Source organism: Oncorhynchus mykiss, chromosome 4 (genome assembly GCF_057628025.1).
Source record: "Oncorhynchus mykiss isolate SJ-2025 chromosome 4, ASM5762802v1, whole genome shotgun sequence".
NCBI classification, from domain to species: domain Eukaryota; kingdom Metazoa; phylum Chordata; class Actinopteri; order Salmoniformes; family Salmonidae; genus Oncorhynchus; species Oncorhynchus mykiss.
In genome coordinates this window covers 23,003,425-23,025,356 of record NC_143025.1, presented here as the reverse complement: position 1 = coordinate 23,025,356, position 21,932 = coordinate 23,003,425, and the positions used below count along the sequence as shown (strand labels likewise).

The following is a 21,932-nucleotide window of genomic DNA, read 5'->3' as shown; positions in this document are numbered from 1 at the left end:
CTCTGAAAATTCTAACCTAACACCATGTTGATTTAAATCTGTTGGTTCACTCCACATTGGCGTTCCAGAATACTTCAATACATTCTCACAGTTGTAATACACTCACTGTGCAAGCGACAGGACTTCCAGTGTTTCATTTTACCAAATAAAATATCCATAATTTAAATCTAACATTAATTTGCATTAGACTCAGTCCACTTGACCAATAGTTATTTCTCAAGTATCCTATGGTTCTACTGATGCCAATGACATCTATAGTGTCACCAGCTGGTCTGATGCAGCCATATAAGGTGGCAGTGACTTTAAAAACTCAGCAAAATAAGAAACGTCCTCTCACTGTCAACTACGTTTATTTTCAGCAAACTTAACATGTGTAAATATTTGTGTGAACATAACAAGATTCAACAACTGAGACATAAACTGAACAAGTTCCACAGACATGCGACTAACAGAAATTGAATAATGTGTCCCTGAACAAAGGGGGGTCAAAATCAGAAGTAACAGTCAGTATCTGGTGTGGCCACCAACTGCATTAAGTACTGCAGTGCATCTCCTCCTCATGGACTGCACCATATTTGCCAGTTCTTGCTGTGAGATGTTACCCCACTCTTCCACCAAGGCACCTGCAAGTTCCCGGACATTTCTGGGGGGAATGGCCCTAGCCCTCACCCTCCGATCCAATAGGTCCCAGACATGCGCAATGGGTTTGAGATACGGGCTCTTCGCTGGCCATTGCAGAACACTGACATTTCTGTCTTGCAGGAAATCAAACACAGAACGAGCAGTATGGCTGGCGGCATTGTCATGCTGGAGGGTCATGTCAGGATGAGCCTGCAGGAAGGGTACCACATGAGGGAGGAGGATGTCTTCCCTGTAACACACAGAGTTTAGATAAATGCGAGATAAATGCGAATCCGACCATCACCCCTGGTGAGACAAAACCGTGACTCGTCAGTGAAGAGCACTGTCTGCCAGTCCTGTCTGGCCGAGCAACGGTGGGGTTGTGCCCAGAGGCAACGTTGTTGCCGGTGATGTCCGGTGAGAACCGGCCTTATAACAGGCCTACAAGCCCTCAGTCCAGCCTCTCTCAGCCTATTGCGGACAGTCTGAGCACTGATGGAGGGATTGTGCGTTCCTGGTGTAACTCGGCAGTTGTTGCTTCCATCCTGTACCTGTCCCGCAGGTGTGATGTTTGGATGTACCGATCCTGTGCAGGTGTTGTTACACGTGGTCTGCCACTGCGAGAACGATCAGCTGTCTCCCTGTAGTGCTGTCTTAGGTGTCTCACTATACGGACCTTGCCCTGGCCACATCTGCAGTCCTCATGCCTCTTTGCAGAATGTCTAAGGCACGTTCACACAGATTAGCAGGGACCCTGGGCATCTTTCTTTTGGTGTTTTTCAGAGTCAGTAGAAAGGCCTCTTTAATGTCCTAAGTTTTCATAACTGTGACCTTAATTGTTTTCTGTCTGTAAGCTGTTAGTGTCTTAACGACCGTTCCACAGGTGCCTATTAATTATTTTTTTATGGTTCATTGAACAAGCATGGGAAACAGTGTTGAAACCTTTTACAATGAAGATCTGTGAAGTTATTTGGCTTTTTATGAATTATCTTTGATAGACAGGGTCCTGAAAAAATGACATTTATTTTTTTGCTGAGTTTATTCGTACAGCTTCTAAGGACATATACATACAGATGTAGGATCTTAATTTGTTCACTCTTTTGTTGCTGAGTATTTTCCTGCAAAGCAGGAAATGCAAACTTGTAGTGTATTTGAGTTTTCTAAAGTTTGTCATTTCCACTTGATTAGCTCTAACGAAAAATGTATAAATCCCTACAAAAATGGCCTTGAATTATATTCCACATAATACTTAACATTTTCTGATGCTGCAGGATAATTTTTTTCCCTGCTATTGCAAACTGGCCCATGGTGGAATCATCTGATCTCCTGAAGCCCCTATGAGCTCAAGTCTAGAAGAAGTCTAGCTGTCATGTCCTGACCTTAGAGATCCTTTTTATGTCTCTATTTTGGTTTGGTCAGGGCGTGAGGTGGGGTGGGCATTCTATGTTTTGTGTTCTATGTTTTCTATTTCTGTGTGTTTGGCCGGGTGTGGTTCTCAATCAGAGGCAGCTGTCTATCGTTGTCTCTGATTGAGAACCATACTTAGGTAGCCTTTTCCCACCTGTGTTTTGTGGGTAGTTTTCTGTTTTTGTGTCTGCACCAGACAGAACTGTTTTGGCCGTTCACTGTGTTGTTTTTGTTATTCAGTGTTCAGTTCTAATAGTAAATCATGAACACTTACCACACTGCACTTTGGTCCACTTCTTCATGCAACGATGACTGTGACACTAGCTAATGTGTACTTTGTATTGTACTGAGCTGTTTTACAAGAAAATGGCTGAGATGACTCAAACACTGTAGCTAGCTAGCCCTCTGTGACAGTATTATTGGGGCGTGGGAATGGTAGATTTCTTTTTTTTTTCAAGTTAACTGTCATTGAAGTTGGTGTTTACTACTGGTTTCAGATCCAAGGCTAGACAAACTGTCCGCCAAGTTTTGGTAAGGGCTCAGAGTGACGTCATGTACCTACGAAGCCTACACCAATCACCAGACGGATATGAATTACTTTACCTCTGGGTATCCCATGAAAGGAAATTTCGCAACCAGATATGCAATAATCCAGCATTTCCTAAAACAGTATTTTTAGCACATTTTAGCATATGTGACCCGTTTCAGGAAGCTAGCTGTGTGTCACACATCACTACAAAGGAGAGGCATTTGAACATTTTTTTAATTGTTTAAATCAAAATGTTTTTTTGGGGGGTAGAAATGCCTTCTGTAACATTAACTTTCATGTGCCTTAATAAGAAATGTGTATGCCATCTGTAAAAACAAATAAAATAGTTAAATTACGAGCCTAGTTGGTTTAGCCACGGAAAAAGACAACCTTCATGGTAGCCATGATTGGCTGAGATAATGCATGGGCTGGAAATGCCTTTGATCTATATCATGAGCTGCTCAGTATCTGTAGGTAATCCTTGCTACCACAGATTTTTAAAAGATATAACTTTAGCCATGGAGAACTGCAAAAGTGTTGCTACTTGTTACTTTTATTTCTTACTTTGTGGTATTTTTCTTAACTGCATTGTTGGTTAAGGGCTTGTAAGTAAGCATTTCACTGTAAGATACCTGTTGTATTCAACGCAAGTGAAAAATCAAGTTTGATTTGCTCTCAACAAAATTGCTGCCCTGAATTTAGCAGGCACTATCAACAAAGGTCAGTGGGAAAAAGTTGTGATGGACTACTTTCTGCACTGGGTCAGTGAGAACCGGAGTGACATGACACAACAAGCCAAACAAGTGTTCATCCATGTATACAGGTAAGAGTCTAGCTACATTTTCAGATATAAGTTTCTAATTTTGTCATTTTCATTGCAAGTTAAAGCGTATTGTTAGCTTACTAGCGAAAGTTGGTTTGCTGGCTCACTAGCGAACGTTGGATTTGCTGGCTCGCTAGCTAATGTTACGTGTCTGATCTGTGTAGTAATATTATTTGTATCTCAGGAAGCCCATTTCCATTGCTAGTTTTAGCCGTCTGTTAGCTAGCTAGCTAACATTGAACCTAGTCGGTTAGCTTCAGCTACCTGCAGATTCAAACTAGAGCATTTCATGCATGGTGTCTAGCTATGACACTCCGTTTGTACTGTACTGTAGCTATGTGTTTTTTATTATGGTTTATTGTTTAGCTGTCTAGCTAGCTACATGTCTAAACAAAAGACTCCACTTTGCCAGATGATTGCATGACCCATCAAGTTAGCCAGGTGTGTCTGGGGGTGATTACGGCCATCTACTGTATTTCATGAACATGTGTACACTACCGTTCAAAAGTTTGGGGTCACTTAGAAATGTCCTTGTTTTTGAAAGATTTTTTTTTTTTTGTGTAGACATTGAAAGAACAACATTGACATATACGCTGACTCGGTGAGTGACTTTATAAATAAGTGCAATGGAAATGTCGTACCCACTGTGACTATTAAAACCTACCCTAACCAGAAACCGTGGATGGATGGCAGCATTCGCACTAAACTGAAAGTGCTATCCACCGCATTTATCCATGGAAAGAGGCCTGGGAATATTGCTGAATATTAACAGTGTAGTTATTCCCTCTGCAAGGCAATCAAACAAGCAAAATGCTGGTACAAGGACGAGGTGGAGTCGCAATTCAATGGCTCAGACACGAGAAGTATGTGGCAGGGTCCACAGGAAATTACGGACTACAAAAACAAAAACGGCCACGTCCCGGATACTGACTTCACGCTTCCAGACAAACTAAACACCTTTTTTGGCCGCTTTGAGGCTCGGTAACAATGACTGCGTCCCCCCCCCCTTCTCAGTGGCTGACGTGAGTAAAATATTTAAACTTGTTAACCCTCGCAAGGCTGCTGGCCCAGACAGCATCCCTCGTCGCGTCCTCAGAGCATGCGCAGACCAGCTGGCTGGTGTGTTTACGGACATATTTAATCACTCCCGATCCCAGTCTGTTGTCCCCATATACTTCAAGATGGCTACCATTGTTCCAGTTCCCAAGAAGGAAAAGATAACTGAACTAAATGACTACCACCCTAGACCCACTTCAGTTTGCATACCGCCCCAACAGGTCCACAGATGACGCACCATCACAATGCACACTGCCCTATCCCATCTGGACAAAAAGCATCCTGTTGGGCTGTATCACAGCCTGGTACGGCAACTGCACCGCCCTCAACCGCAAGGCTCTCCAGAGGGTGGTGCGGTCTGCACAATGCATCACCGGGGGCAAACTACCTGCCCTCCATGACACCTACAGCACCCAATGTCACAGGAAGGCCAAAAAGATCATCAAGGACAACAGCCACCCGAGCCACTGCCTGTTCACACCGCTATCATCCAGAAGGTGAGGTCAGTACAGGTGCATCAAAGCAGGGACCGAGAGATTGAGAAACAGCTTCTGTTTCAAGGCAATTAGACTGCTAAACAGCAACCACTAACTCAGAGAGGTTGCTGCCTACATTGAGACCCAATCACTAGACACTTTAATAAATGGATCACTAGTAACTTTAAACAGTGCCACTTTAAATAATTCCACTTTAATAATGTTTACATATCTTACATTACTCATATCACGTACTGTATATACTATATTTTATACCATCTGCTGCACCTTGCCTATGCCGCTCGTCCATCGCTCATCCATATACTTATATGTATATATTCTCATTCACCCCTTTAGATTTATGTGTATTAGGTAGTTGTTGGAGAATTGTTCGATTACTTGTTAGATATAACTGCACTGTTGGAACTAGAAGCACAAGCATTTAGCTACACTTGCATTAACATCTGCTAACCATGTGTATGTGACAAACACTATTTGATTTGATTAAATGTTGTAAATGACTATTGTAGCTGGAAACGGCAGATTTTTTTATTGAATATCTACATAGGCGTACAGAGGCTCATTATCAGCAACCATGACTCCTGTGTTCCAATGGCACGTTTATCATTTTAAAAAGCTAATTGATCATTAGATAACCCTTTTTCAATTATGTTTGCACAGCTGAAAACAATTGTCCTGATTAAAGATGCAATAAACATGTCATTCTTTAGACTAGTTGAGTATCTGGAGCATCAGCATTTGTGGTTTTGATTACAGGCTCAAAATGGTCAGAAACAAATAGCTTTCTTCTGAAACTCGTCAGTCTATTCTTGTGCCAAGAAACTGAAGATCTCGTACAACGCTGTGTACTACTCCCTTCACAGAACAGAGCAAACTCCTTCTAACCAGAATAGAAGGAGGAGTGGGAGGCCCCGGTGCAGAACTGAGTAAGAGGACAAGTATATTAGAGTTTCTTGTTTGAGAAACAGATGCCTCACAAGTTCTCAACTGGCAGCTTTACTAAATAGTACCCACAAACACAAGTCTCAATGTTTTTGTGTCTTTGGCTATGTGATATGACATGCTATTCTATAAAATAATTTCTCTGTAATTAATATTACCTGATTAAGCTAATCATGTAAATGTAATTAACTAGAAAGTCGGGGCACCACAAAATAATCTTTATAGAGCTGTTATCTTCCGAATAAACTCTTAAAGACCTGGTAATCTTTTACCTCAAAGCAGTCAATATTTAATCGTCACCTTATTTAGTCTCATCTGAAAGTTGAAAATTATTGATTATCTTCACGAACCCTGGCTAACAAGTTGAATCAGCAATACAACATTTGGTTTATTTATTTACTAAATACCTACATAATCACACAGAATTACATCTACACAGAATGGATGGTAATCATTGATTACAAATTATGTCATAAAGGAAAATGGTTACACAAAGAAAGGGGGTTGGGTTTTGAATGAAAGAGCGGGAAGAGTAACAAACGGAGAAGCTATGCTATGGTAAATACAGAATCTTATGCATTCTAAATAACCACCCATTTGGAAAGAGGAAAATGCAATAAATATTTACTCTGAGCTGTGCTTCAATAGGTTGGTCATAGATGGAAGGCCGGGTTGCCCAGCAGGGATCTCTTGTCCTTTGAAGAATGTCTCTGGTGATAAACTGGATACATTGTAGTATCGTTGTGTGTGTTATACTGGATACGTCATCCATCTTTTCCTAGCCCATGTTTACAGCGCCTGCTGCTAACTCAACGGCTAGGATGTATCACTTCTGGAGTGAAGAGTTCAAAGTTCATACCAAGTTGCCATACTTTTAAGCTTGTGCTATATTCTGGCTGGTATAGTCGAAATTCATCCTTTCGGCAGTATCGATCGTCACCTTCACATTGAACACAATGCTAATTTCGTTAGGTTATTTTCAGAGCCCTTTTAACGTACGACCATTGTCCTCGGAACAGGAAGTTGAATTTTCATTAACGGGTTTATATAGTGGTGAAAGAAGGGCGTGTTTCATAGTTTACAACCCATGTCTGTTCACTTGGGCGGGGCCTCTGAGTGAGCAGAGTGGTGTTCTTATGACAAACCGTTCTCTCATCTCTCTAAAATTACATTTAATCTTTTCACAAATAGTTTCATATTTAAACGTTTAAATTGCACAACAATTCCATGTGAATCTGATAACTAGAATGTGTATATTTTCCAAGATACAGTTTATGTCGTCCTATCTCAGACGCCAACTGATCTGACATCATATTCATTAAGTACGAACACATATTTTCAACTTGTTAGATTTAGGGGCCTCCATGTTGAGGATCAGCATGGAGGATGTGTCGTTACCAACCCTTACCACCTGGGAGTGGCCTGTCAGGAAGTCAAGGATCCAGTTGCAGAGGGAGGTGTTTAGTCCCAGGGTCCTTAGCTTAGTGATGAGCTTTGAGGGCACTATGGTGTTGAACGCTGAGCTGTAGTCAATGAATAGCATTCTCACATAGGGGGTCCTTTTGTCCAGGTGGGAAAGGGCAGTGTGGAGTATGATTGCGATTGCCTCATCTGTCGATTTAAGCAAATTGGAGTGGGTCTCTGGGATAATGGTGTTGATGTGAGCCATGACCAGCCCTTCAAAACACTTCATGGCTACAGATGTGAGCGCTACCGGTCGGTATTCATTCAGGCAGGTTACCTTAGTGTTAGTGGACACAGGGACTATGGTGGTCTGCTTGAAACATGGTGGTATTACAGACTTTGTCAGGGAGAGGGTGAAAATGTCAGTGAAGATACTTGCCAGTTGGTCAGCGCATACTTGGAGTACACATCCTGGTAATACGTCTGACCCTGCGGCCCTGTGAATGTTGACCTGTTTAAAGGTCTTTCTCACATCGGCTACAGAGAGTGAGACTGCTTAAAACGGAGCAACCTATAGGCCAATTGGTGCTCTTCTTTTTGACCAAGCCTCTACGTCCTGGGATGACAAAAACTGTTCTAATTCATGGCAAAATTATGTAGTATATGCCCGGCATTATAGTCTGTCTGCTTTCCGTTTCCACTTTGTCAGCAGAGCTCGCACCGTACATTTACATAGGGAGTGATGTGTCACATTTTCTGGCCTATCCAGAACATTTTTTGATTTCCTCTGCTTCGGAGCAACGGAGCCCAGCCTCATCTCGCTGTGATATTCATAGCTGGATTTAGAGTGCTCAGCATAAAAAAAAACGAAATAATTTTGTAGAATTGCTCTCGAGTGGCACAGCAGTCTAAGGCACTGCATCTTAGTGCAAGAGGCATCATTACAGTCACTGGTTCAAATCCAGGCTTAAACACATCCGGCCGTGATTGGGAGTCCCATAGTCCAGCACACAATTGGCCCAGTGTTGTCCGGGGTAAATAAGAATTTGTTCTTAAAACCTCTACAGGATCGGTGGGTCCCTTGCGGGATGGTTGTAAGTAACAAGAACATTTTCCTGGAAATAGACATATTTGATATTGGTAAAAAGCTTAAATTCTTGTTAATCTAACTGCTCTGTCCAATTTACAGTTGCTATTACAGTGACATAATAACATGCTATTCTTTGAGGAGAGTGCGCAGTTATGAACTTGAAAATGTATTAATAAACCAATTTGGCATATTTGGGCAGTCTTGATACAGAATTTGTAACTGAAATGTAATGGTTCATTGGATCAGTCTAAAACGTTGTACATACTCTGCTGCCATCTAGTGGCCAAAATCTAAATTGTGCCTGGGCTGATATAATACATTATGGCCTTTCTCTTGCATTTCAAAGATGATGGTACAAAAAAATGCACATTTTTTTTCTTTGTATTGTCTTTTACCTGATCTAATGTGTTACATTCTCCTATATTACTTAAAATATTTCCACAAACTACAAAGTGTTTCCTTTCAAATGGTATCAAGAATATGCATATCCTTCTTCAGGTCCATAGCTACAGGCAGTTAGATTTGGGTATGTAATTTTAGGCAAACATTTTTAAAAAAGGAGCGGATCCGGTTTTAACTGATTTGCCTAGTTACATTTTTATTTTATTTTATGTAATCCAACCACTTTCTCTTGGTCACAGAGATACGCCATCGCTTTGTGTGTAAAGCTGAAATTGTAACGAGCCTGCAGACATTCGAATGGTGTCTCTGCTTGACTCAGAGGAAGCTTTGCAAAAGATGCTCTGTCGTCAGTTATGTGAAATATGGCCAAATTTGTACTGTCACTAAATATGATCATATTTATTTTACAGTTAAAAGAAAGGTCAAATCTTAGATAAGTCATTTATAATTTGATTGTTACTATATTTAGAAAGCATTTCAGTCATTTCAAGCCCTATTCCCCCACTTTTGTTTAATAGTAACAATCAGTATTTCATAATATTTGTACAATGTACTTGATCTTGTGTCCTCAAAAGTACACCTCAACATGTTATAACTATTTCTTTACCAGAAAAGTGAGTTCCAGACCTTTCTAGAACTATGCAGCATTATTAGTTATTGTTTATGGCCAACTCATGAAAAAGTATCACTTTTAGGCAGAAATCTACATTTTGCCATAACGTTCAATTACAGTATGAAAGGGAATGCAAGGCACATATACTAATTTAAGTATTTTTACACGTCCATTTGGGGTTTGTTTCCTGAGCTACAGCTTAGCAACGTTGAGCCAAAAAATGGAACAAAATGCTTCTCTGGCACACGCACTGGGACAGTGATGTAAGGGGTGCGTAACTGGTGGTAGCGCAGGAGGGCAAAACTAGGTAATAGCCGGAGCAGTTTAATTGCAAAACCAACGGCATAAAGAAATAACCAACATCGATACAAAACCCGACACGCACCAGTAAACATGTGCACAAGCACTTACAACAAACAATTACACACAAAGACATGGGGGGAACAGAGGGCTAAATACACAACAATAAATGAGGGAAATGAAAACCAGGAGTGTAGGAAAACGTCCCCCGAACAAGGAAAGGAACCGACTTCGGTGGAAGTCGTGACAGTACTCGGTAACGACCCAGAGGTCGAGGTGCAGGGCGATCCGGACGGAGATGGTGGAACTCCTGCAGCATTGAAGGGTCCAACACGTCCTCCACCGGAACCCAGCATCTCTCCTCCGGACCATAGCCCTCCCAGTCCACGAGGTAGTGAAGGCCCCTCGCCCGACGCCTCGAATCGAGTATGGATCGAACGGAGTACGCCGGGGCTCCCTCGATGTCCAGAGAGGGCAGAGGAACCTCCCGCACCTCAGACTCCTGGAGCGGACCAGCCACCACCGGCCTGAGGAGAGACACATGGAATGAGGGGTTAATACGGTAATCGGGGAGAAGCTGTAAACTGTAACTCACCTCGATTAGTCTCCTCTGGACTTTAAATGGCCCCATAAACCTGGGACCCAGCTTCCGGCAGGGCAGGCGGAGGGGCAGGTTTCGGGTCGAGAGCCAGACCCGGTCCTGCGGTGACTGTCTGCGCTGGCTTTCTGGTGCAGCACAGCGCGCTGAAGTTGAACATGAGCGGCGTCCCATGTCTCCTCCGCGCGCCGGAACCAGTCGTCCACCGCAGGAGCCTCGGTCTGACTCTGATGCCAAGGAGCCAGAACAGGCTGATACCCCAGTACACACTGGAAGGGGGAGAGGTTAGTGGAGAACTGGCGGAGTGTGTTCTGGGCCATCTCTGCCCAGGGCTCAAACGCTGCCACTCCCCCGGCCGGTCCTGGCAATAAGACTTCAGAAACCTTCCCACATCCTGGTTAACTCTCTCCACCTGCCCGTTACTCTCGAGGTGAAAACCCGAGGTAATGCTGATCGAGAACCCCAGACATTCCATGAACGCCCTCCAGACACTCAAAGTGAACTGGGGACCCCGATCAGACACTATGTCCTCAGGCACCCCGTAGTGCCGGAAGACATGTGTAAACAAGGCCTCTGCAGTCTGTAGGGCCGTAGGGAGACCGGGCAGAGGGAGGAGACGGCAGGACATAGAAAAACTGTCCACAACGACCAGGATAGTGGTGTTACCCTGTGAGGGAGGAAGATCAGTAAGGAAATCCACCGACAGGTGCGACCACGGCCGTTGGGGAATGGGTAAGGGGTGTTGCTTACCTCTGGGCAGGTGCCTAGGAGCCTTACACTGGATGCACACCGTGCAGGAGGGAACATAAACCCTCACGTCCTTAGCCAAAGTGGGCTCCAGTACTTCCCACTCCTACAGAGCACTGTCCGACCGATGCCTGGATGACCAGAAGAGGGTGACGTGTGGGCCCAATAGATCAGTCGTTCACGGACAGTAGACGGAACATACAGAGGCCCAGCGGGACACTGGAGGGGAGTGGGCTCTGCATGTAGCTCCTGCTCAATGTCCTCGTCCAGATCCCACACTAACGGCTCCACCAGACAGGAGGCCGGGAGTATGGGGGTGGGATCCATGGGCCACTCCTCTGTGTCGTACAGCCGGGACAGTCTTAGCATTCTGGGAACCTGGTCTGTAAGAAAGGGTGAAAACAAAATGGGTTTAGTAGCACCAACGGAAACCCCTAAACATCTCCCCGAGCACTCTCGCGACCACACCACGAAACAGTGGGGTCATGACAGGCTAACCAGGGTAGGCCTAGCACCACAGGAAACGCATGAGAGTCAATAAGAAAGAGACTGATTCTCTCCTTGTGATCCCCCTGTGTCACCATGCCCAGGGGAGCGGTGGCCTCCCTTATCAACCCTGACCCTAATGGTCGACTGTCTAAGGCATGAACGGGGAAGGCCACAGCCACGGGAACAAAGGGAATCCCTAAACTATGGGTGAACGATCTGTCTATAAAATTCCAAGCCGCGCCTGAATCGACGAGAGCCTTATGCTGGGAATGCAGGGAAAATTCAGGAAAAGTGACATACAAAAACATGTGTGCAACAGAGGGCTCTGGGTGAGAATGGTAACGGATCACCTGGGGTGACACCAGAGTGCCCCGCCTGCTGCCTCCATCCCCAGAGGAACCAACCCGGCACCGACCGGCAGTTTGACATCTGCGGCCACAGATGGTGCACGAGACGGAACCTCCTCCAGTCTCCCTGCGCACAGCACCTCCCAGCTCCATGGGCATCGGAGAGGTGGTGCTGGGGGATGGAAGCGACAGACCTCGTTCTAGACGTCTGCGGGTAGGTTATGCAACCGAATGGACAGGTCCACCAGCTGGTCGAAGGTGAGGGTGGTGTCCCTGCAGGCCAACTCCCGATGGACGTCCTTGCACAAACTGCAGCGATAATGGTCGATCAGGGCCCTGTCGCTCCATCCTTCGCTGGCGGCGAGGGTTCGAATGTCCATGGCGAACTCCTGGACGCTCCTAGTCCCCTGTGTCAGATGGTAGAGACGTTCACCCGCCGCTCTACCCTCGGGCGGGTGGTCGATAACTGCCCGGAAAGTCCAGCGCCGCGTCTCCTTCTCCCCACACGGCGTTGGCCCACTCCAGGGCTTTCCCTGAGAGGCACGAGACGAGGGCGGACACCCTCTCACAGCCCGAAGGAGCCGGGTGGACGGTTGCCAGGAAGAGATCTAGCTGCAATAGGCAACCCTGGCAGCGTGCGGCCGTTCCGTCGTACTCCTGCGGAAGGGTGAGACGAATCCCACTGGGACCGGGTGAAGAGGAGGCGAGTAGTGGAGGCCCTGGTTGTGCTGGTGGAGTTGCTGGAGGAACTCCCTGTCTCTCCCTGCGGTCCATGGTTTGGACCACACGGCCCATGGCGGCGCCGAGATGGTGGATCATCGCCGCTTGTTCCTGGATGCGCTCCTCGACCCCTATACCAGGGGCACCTGCTCCTGCTGACTCCATATGGTGGTGTGGAATTCTGTAAGGGGTCCGCAACTGGTGGCAGGGAAGTCAGACGCAGGAGAGCAGAACTAGGTAATAGCAGTAGCAGTTTAATTGCAAAACCAACGGCATAAAGAAATTAACCAACATGGGTACAAAACCCACAAAAAAGGAGAGGAACCGACTTCGGTGGAAGTTGTGACAAGTGACAAACGTTGAAATGCTGTTAAACTTCTTATGGTATAGGGGACGGTTGCGTCCCACTTGAAAAAAAAACAGGGAAAATGCAGCACGGCAAATTCAAAAAATTATATAAAAATCTAACTTTCATTAAATCACACATGTAAGATACTCAATTAAAGCTACACTCGTTGTGAATCCAGCCAACATGTCAGATTTTATAAAGCTTTTCGGCGAAAGCATAAGAAGCTATTATCTGATGATAGCACAATGTCAACAGAGAGTAGCATATTTCAACCCTGCAGGCACTACACAAAACGTTGAAATAAAATATAAAACATGCATTACCTTTGACGAGCTTCTTTTGTTGGCACTCCAATATGTCCCATAAATATCACAATTGGTCCTTTTGTTCGATTAATTCCGTCCATATATATCCAAATGTCCATTTATTTGACGCGTTTGATCCAGAAAAAACAGCTGCCAAAAAACGCAACGTCACTACAAAACATTTCAAACGTTGCCTATAAACTTTGCCAAAAGATTTCAAACTACTTTTGTAATACAACTTTAGGTATTTTTAAACGTTAATAATCAATCAAATTGTAGACGGGGCTATCTGTGTTCAATACAGGAAGCAAAACAAACCATGCTCCTTTTTACGTCTTGCGCAACTCTCAATAGTGTAACGTTGTTCCAGGATGTGCTTCTTCTTTGTTGCACAAATGAATAACCTCAACCAAATTCCAAAGACTGGTGACATCCAGTGGAAGCGGTGGGAACTGACAACAGGTTCCTCTGAAATATCCCTTGGCAAAGACAACTCAGGGAACAGTCAGAGGCCAAAAAAAAATTATTCTGAACAGTTAGTCCTCAGGGTTTTGCCTGCTACATAAGTTCTGTTATACTCACAGACATGATTCAAACAGTTTTAGAAACCTCCGAGTGTTTTCTATCCAAATCTATGAATAATATACATATCTTATATTCTTGGCATGAGTACATTCTGCCCCCTAGCCCCAAGAGGTTAAAACTATCTGATCTCCAAAGTCCACGTCTATAGTCTCAATCAACCACACACAACACAGAGGTGCAGTACAGCACCGGTTACATCAGCACATTAACAAACTTGACAAAAAAAACATGACTTTCTTGGTATTTCATTACTTTAATAGAATTCTTCCAAAAAGTTCAAACAGGGTTACATTTCATTTGCATTTTGGTAACGTACTAATAATATGCATATCTTATATTCCTGGCATGAGTAGCAGGAAGTTGAAATTGGGCACGCTATTTTTCCAAAAGTGAAAATGCTGCCCCCTATACCTTAAGAGGTAACAAAATTAAAATAATGTGACCTAGTGATTAATGGGCTTTCTTTTCACTAAGGTTTATCCATATTTTTACAAGTAAAAATATATACAGTGCCTTGCGAAAGTATTCGGCCCCCTTGAACTTTGCGACCTTCTGCCACATTTCAGGCTTCAAACATAAAGATATAAAACTGTATTTTTTTGTGAAGAATCAACAACAAGTGCGACACAATCATGAAGTGGAACGACATTTATTGGATATTTCAAACTTTTTTAACAAATCAAAAACTGAAAAATTGGGCGTGCAAAATTATTCAGCCCCTTTACTTTGTGCAGCAAACTCTCTCCAGAAGTTCAGTGAGGATCTCTGAATGATCCAATGTTGACCTAAATGACTAATGATGATAAATACAATCCACCTGTGTGTAATCAAGTCTCCGTATAAATGCACCTGCACTGTGATAGTCTCAGAGGTCCGTTAAAAGCGCAGAGAGCATCATGAAGAACAAGGAACACACCAGGCAGGTCCGAGATACTGTTGTGAAGAAGTTTAAAGCCGGATTTGGATACAAAAAGATTTCCCAAGCTTTAAACATCCCAAGGAGCACTGTGCAAGCGATAATATTGAAATGGAAGGAGTATCAGACCACTGCAAATCTACCAAGACCTGGCCGTTTCTCTAAACTTTCAGCTCATACAAGGAGAAGACTGATCAGAGATGCAGCCAAGAGGCCCATGATCACTCTGGATGAACTGCAGAGATCTACAGCTGAGGTGGGAGACTCTGTCCATAGGACAACAATCAGTCATATATTGCACAAATCTGGCCTTTATGGAAGAAATATCCAATAAATGTCGTTCCACTTCATGATTGTGTCCCACTTGTTGTTGATTCTTCACAAAAAAATACAGTTTTATATCTTTATGTTTGAAGCCTGAAATGTGGCAAAAGGTCGCAAAGTTCAAGGGGGCCGAATACTTTCGCAAGGCACTGTATATTTTGGCAACTATCCATCAAAATTGATGTAAGACTCAGAAAAGGAGTACATGCCACAAAGGGGTGAGTCAACATATCTACATACTTTCCTCCAAATTGGATGGCCGTCTCTACGTCTTCCAAACTGTGACTTATACTGTGTTGCTCCATGAACCAATCTGAACCCCCCCCCCCCTCTTCTATCATTCCAATAAAATGATAGCTTCAGTGAGGTTATTCTATCATAGGAGTAAAATATGTGGGTGGAAAGACAGTATTGAAGAGCCTTTGACTGCTGCATTGACGTACCTGACTGTAGCACTGATCAAAAGCATTCTTCAGTTTTTCCACCTTCTATAGGCAGTTTGGAGGAGAGAGAACAAAGGGATCCTCGGCTTCCTCCTGACAGGATCAACGGACCTCGAGGGCTAATCTTTCATACTTGAGACTTCAGAACTTTTTCAGTCCCACATATCTGCCTACATCTTACCCCTTAGACCACATCAACATCTGGAAGTTGAGGTGAGTTTTTTTAACCTTGTAAATAATGTTTCTCTGATATTCTTCCTGCCTATCATCCATTGGAAACTGATGACCTAGTCACTTTTCTCAGATACAGGATATACACAGAGCTGTATCAGTGGAATATAACATTGCTGTTCCTCCTCTGACCATCTCAAAGGGTGGCCCATTTTTTAAATTTAACCAGGCAAGTCAGTTAATAAGAACAAATTCTTATTTTCAATGAACTGCCTTGTTCAGGGGCAGAACAACAGACTTTTACTTTGTCAGCTCGGGGGATTTGATCTTGCAACCTTACGGTTACTAGTCCAATTCTCAAACCACTAGGCTACCTGCCGCCCCCCATAAGGTCAGGGTTTTGACTGTGCACACAAAAAGCCATGGTAGCGAGTGCAACAAAAGCTCTTTCCAAGTTGTAAAGAATAAATGAATGAAGAGCGAAGTTCCCGTCAGCCTGAAATGGGTATGTGTGATTGAGAACCATGGAGTTAATGATGAAAGCAGGCTTCAAAGTGATGTTAGAATCCATTATACCCTGACTTCCTTTTCTTCAACTGTCATTTCCACTTGAACCTGTGAGTATGAAATGGGGAAATTGAGATGAAAAAAAGGAATATTGACTTGACAGCACTTATGCATTGCCTGCATTGTATAAAATATGGAGATTTGGAACCCTGTCTTTTCGAAATAAGTGCAGAAAGGCTCCTTCACTAATATGGGCATACACATGCATGCGCACACACAGGCTTTGCATCTACATAGACTTTACTACCATTTTCACTTTCACCTGTAGGATCTGCCTTTCCATCTTGTAGAAGTATTTCATGTTACCTCTGTGTCCAGGCGAAGACATTGGAATACTTGGTTTTAGCTTATATTAATTCAAGAGATGGTCCCGTGTGGCTCAGTTGGTAGAGCATGATGCTTGCAACGCCAAGGTTGTGGGTGTAATTCTCATGGGGGACCAGTATGGAGAAAATGTATGCACGCACTACTGTAAGTCACTTGGGATAGGAGTGTCTGCTAAATTATGTAAATGTTAATTTCCCCCAGGTTGCATAAAGTTCTAGGAAAGCAGCATTGGTCTTAGTATTGCAGCTTCTACTTGATTTGTTTGCATAACACTTGTTTATCAGTGACCAATTGCCCATTCTGCTGTTGTCTCCCTGTTACTTTGGGATTATGATGAACTTGTTCCAGTAAACTCAACTTCAACAATTGAAATTATTCACCATGCTCAGTGAATTGAAGAGTTACACTTCCAAGTTAAACATTTCTTCATTTTATGTACATCTGCCTTAAATGATGTTGATGTTTCCTGCAACATGGCACGGTATTCTATATCCCTGTGGGGGCTTTCTGCATAACTAATTAACAGCATTAGCATCTGGATGCACAGTTTGGCAGCTTTGATGTAGCAGGTGTGTCATTCATTACACCTTGGGCGGATGTCCCCACATATAAACCTAAGTTTGTATGTGGGGCTAGAACAAAAAAACACAACAATACATTTGGTTTTCACAGGCATGGTTTTCACAACTTAGCATAATCATAATCAATTTCATTACAGCAGAGAGTTGTGCTAATTAAAACTTCTAATGGCTGCAGGGGCACTATTGAGTAGCTTGGATGAAAGGTGCCCAGAGGTGCCCAGAGTAAACGTCCTGCTCCTCAGTCTCATTTGTGAATATATGCATGTTATTATTAGTATTGGATAGAAAACACTCTGAAGTTTCTGAAACTGTTTGAAGGATGTCTGTGAGTATAACAGAACTCATATGGCAGGCATAAACCTGAGAAGGAATCCAAACAGGAAGTAAGAAATCTGAGGTTGGTATATTTTAAAACCATTCCCTTTTGAAATCCCTGTTAGATATGAATGAAGATTCACTTCCTAGGGCCTCCACTAGATGTCAACCGTCTATAGAAATTTGAATGAGGCTTCTACTGTGATGTGGGGCTGAATAAGAACAGAATGCATCAGACTACTGGCAGAGAGCCAGTTCCAGGCCACGTGCAAAGCACATGATATCTTCCTGCGTTCTGTTCCTCCTCTAGACACAAAGGAATTCTCTGGTTGGAACTTTATTGAATATATATGTTAAAAACATCCTAATTATTGATTCTGTAGTTAGTTTTTGTCCGAAGAAACGGTCGACCAGCTTCAGCGTTTGGATAGGTGTACCAAACGCGCTAACAAAAGTAACTAATTGGACATAAATAACGGACATGATCGAACAAATCAAGCATTTATTGTGGACCTGGGATTCCTGGGAGACTTTCTGATGAAGATCAAAGGTAAGGGAATATTTAGCATGTAATTTATGGTTTATGTTGACTACAACATGGCGGCTAATTGACTATTGTTCTGAGCGCCGTCTCAGAATATTGCATGGTTTTCTTTTTCCGTAAAGTTTTTTTGAAGTCTGACACAGCGTTTGCAAAACGCGAACTTTTTTCCAAATTAACTCCATAATATCGACTGAAAACATGGCAAACGTTGTTTAGAATCAATCCTCAAGGTGTTTTTCACATATCTCTGGTTAAGGAGAAGTATATTTATAATTCCTTGTGTATAACTTGTATTATCTACATTTATGATGAGTATTTCTGTTGAATCGATGTGGCTATGCAAAATCACTGGATGTTTTTGGAACTAGTGAATGTAACGCGCCAATGTAAACTCAGATTTTTGTATATAAATATGAACTTTATCAAACAAAACATACATGTATTGTGTAACATGAAGGCCTATGAGTGTCATCTGATGAAGATCATCAAAGGTTAGTGATACATTTTTTCTCTATTTGTGCTTTCTTCTCTCTCTCTTTGGCTGGAAAAATGGCTGTGTTATTCTGTGAGTTGTTGGTGACCTAACATAATCGTTTGTGGTGCTTTCGCCATAAATCCTATTTGAAATCAGACACTGGTGGGATTAACAACAAGACTACCTTTAAAATTATATAAGATACATGTATGTTTGAGGACTTTTAATTGAGATTTCTGATGTTTTGAATTTGGCGCCCTGCACTTTCACTGGCTGTTGTCATATCGATCCCGTTAACGGGATTGCAGCCATAAGTTTTTAAACAAATCAAATAAAAAGTGTTAAACAAATCAAAATGTATTTTATATTTGAGATTCAAAGTAGCCACCCTTTGCCTTGATGACAGCTTTGCACACACTTGGCATTATCTCAACCAGCTTCATGAGGTAGTCTACTGGAATGCATTTCAATTAACAGGTGTTCCTTGTTAAAAGTTAATTTATATAATTTCTTTCCTTCTTAAGGTGTTGGAGCCAATCACTTGTGTTGTGACATGGTATGGGTGGTAGATAGAAGATAGCCCTATTTGGTATTTTCAAGAACATTGAACATTTCTTCAAGTATAGTCGCAAAAAACATCAAGAGCTATGATGAAACTGGCTCTCATGAGGACTGCCACAAGAAAGGAAGAGTTACCTCTGCTGCAGAGGATAAGTTAATTATAGTTAATTGCACCTCAGATTGCAGCTCAAATAAATGCTTCATATGGTTCAAGTAACAGACACATCTCAACATCAACTGTTCAGAGGAGACTGCGTGAATCAGGCTTTCATGGTCGAATTGCTGCAAAGAAACCACTACTAAAGGACACCAATAATAAGAAGAGACTTGCTTGGGCCAAGAAACACGAGCAATGAACGTTAGACTGGTGGAAATCTGTCCTTTGGTCTGATGAGTCCAAATTAGAGATTTTTGATTTCAACCACAGTATCTTTGTGAGAATCAAATTAGGTGAACGGATGATCTCTGCATGTGTGGTTCCCACAGTGAAGCATGGAGGAGGAGGTGTGATGGTGTGGGGCTGCTTTGCTGGTGACACTGTCTGTGATTATTTAGAATTCAATGCACACTTAACCAGCATGGCTACCACAGCATTCTGCAGTGATATTCCATCCCATCTGGGTTTGCATTTAGTGGGACTATCATTTGTTTTTCAACAGGACAATGACTGAAAACACACCTCCAAGGGCTATTTGACCAAGAAGGAGAGTGATGGTGCTAAATCAGATGACCTGGCCTCCACAATCACCCATCCTCAACCCAATTGAGATGGTTTGGGATGAGTTGGATCGCAGAGTGAAGGAAAAGCAGCCAACAAGTGCTCAGCATATGTGGGAACTTCTTCAAGACTGTTGGAAAAGCATTCCTCATGAATCTGGTTGAGTAAATGACAAGTGTGCAAAGCTGTCATCAAGGCTAAGGGTGGCTGCTTTGAAGAATCTAAAATCTAAAATATATTTAGATTTTTTAAAACACTTTTTTGGTTACTACATAACTCCATATGTGTTATTTCATAGTTTTAATGTCTTTACTATTATTCTACAATGTAGAAAATAGTTTAAATAAAGAAAAACCCTTGAATGAGTAGTTGTGTCCAAACTTTTGACCGGTACTGTATCAATGAAAGAGGTAAAGTATTTTATCCTGGCTATAATTCATGTTGACAAGTCAAATATAGTTTCTCAGATTCAATTTGAGTTCAGGCTATAGGGGAAATTGTATTTTTTTTTAAATATGTGTTGAGTAGCACCTCAATTGGAGCTTGGGCCACGAACACCATATAATTTGAACACCTTTTTTACATCTGAATACACAACTGCTGCAGGAACACCCCCCCCCCCCCCCCCCCCCCCCCCCCGTTCAGCTCAAACCGTGGCGCATGGAACGCAAAAATATTCTTAGAAATATTTAACCTCCACACATTAACAAGTCCAATAGCTCAAATGAAAGATAAACACCTTGTTCATCTACCCAGCATGTCAGATTTTTTAAATGTTTTACGGCGAAAACACACCACATATTTATATTAGACCACCACCGAAACCAAGACAAGCGGCAGCCATTTTGTCCCAGAAAATATAAAATTATAAAAGCAGGATTAAAAAATAAATCGCTCACTAACCTTTTGAAAATCTTCATCAGATGACAGTGATATGACATGTTACACAGTACATTTTTTTTTTTTCAATAATATGCCATACATATCCATAAATGTCCATTTACAATGTGCTCATGTTCAGAAATTACTCAAAAATGCCCGCAGGAAATCTAGGTAGCTCGGCAAGATAACGTAAATAGACATCATAAACTTTGGCTAAATATACATGTTCTACATATAGTTAGAAAGATACACTGCTTCTTTATGCAACCGCTGTGTTAGATTTATTTTTAACGTTACAGAAATCGCACACTATTCCATATGCTGAGACAGCGCTCAGTTCCAAGCTACATTTCCACGTAATGTTGGAGTCAACAGAAACACAGATTTAAGCATAAATATTCCCTTACCTTCGATGGTCTTCGTTCAGAATGTTCTGGAAGGGTTCATACTTACCCAATACATCGTTTGGTTTCAAGTCTTGCGTCTTTGTATTAGCTACAGCTAATAACATCAGCTGAAATGCACCCAAAACGTCCTCTGGTCCGGAAACGTTGCGCATCAAAACTTCAAAATTACATATTATATGTCGACTAAACAGGTCAAACTAAGTGCAGAAGCAAGCTTTATGATGTTTTTAACACACAAAACAAATTTAAATTCAACCGGGCATCGTTTGCTCTTCCCAGGAGTGCTGGAACAAAGGAATGGCTGTGACCAATTCGCGCCCTAACGCACAGGTTTTTTTCTCGCGGCACTTACTCAAATCACTCCCATAGGGCCAATTCTCGCGCGATTTGAACGATTGAACGCTCTAAAGAAAGAGGACATCTAGTGGAAGAGACGGAAAGTGTCCCCAGATCCATAAGTGGTCGGGAAGGGTGGGGGCCATGACGTCAAAGTTGCTCCAACTTTCATGACCACAAAAACTAGTTTGGAAGAATGCATGCCCTGTGAGTTCTGCTATACTTACAGACATAATTCCAACGGTTTTAGAAGCTTTAGAATGTTTTCTATCCAATAATAATTATTATATGCATATATTAGCAATTTTTGAGATTTTTTTTTTCAGTTTACTAGGGGTACCCAATTTCTCCAAAGGGGGCGTAAATCTGCCATGCCCTCAAAAGGTTTTAACCAAAGGACGTTGCATTGCTGTTGGTTTGAAGGTAAGGTTAGGCTACATCTGAGCACAACAAAATCATTTATTTCCCCTCTGTAACTGACACGAAAGAAGTCCTCGAGCGGCGGTCAGAAGTGATTGTCCTCTAAACCAGAGATCATTAC

The 21,932-nt window shown here is 42.6% G+C and overlaps 1 long non-coding RNA gene across 5 annotated transcripts; it reads right to left on the bottom strand.

Moving 5' to 3' along the window:
• Positions 1–6,250: 6,250 nt before the first annotated feature.
• Positions 6,251–21,635, bottom strand: LOC149983949 (uncharacterized). 5 transcript variants are annotated; one of them, XR_016495588.1, is made up of 3 exons: positions 21,102–21,614; positions 13,258–13,389; positions 6,251–11,412 (listed from the first exon to the last, which is right to left on the bottom strand). It is a non-coding gene; the product is annotated as an uncharacterized LOC149983949 (long non-coding RNA). The 5 variants fall into 5 exon arrangements; XR_016495586.1 differs by lacking the exon at positions 13,258–13,389 and having other exon boundaries at positions 6,251–10,949; positions 11,033–11,412; positions 21,102–21,475; XR_016495585.1 differs by lacking the exon at positions 13,258–13,389 and having other exon boundaries at positions 6,251–10,211; positions 11,033–11,412; positions 21,102–21,474.
• Positions 21,636–21,932: the final 297 nt, after the last annotated feature.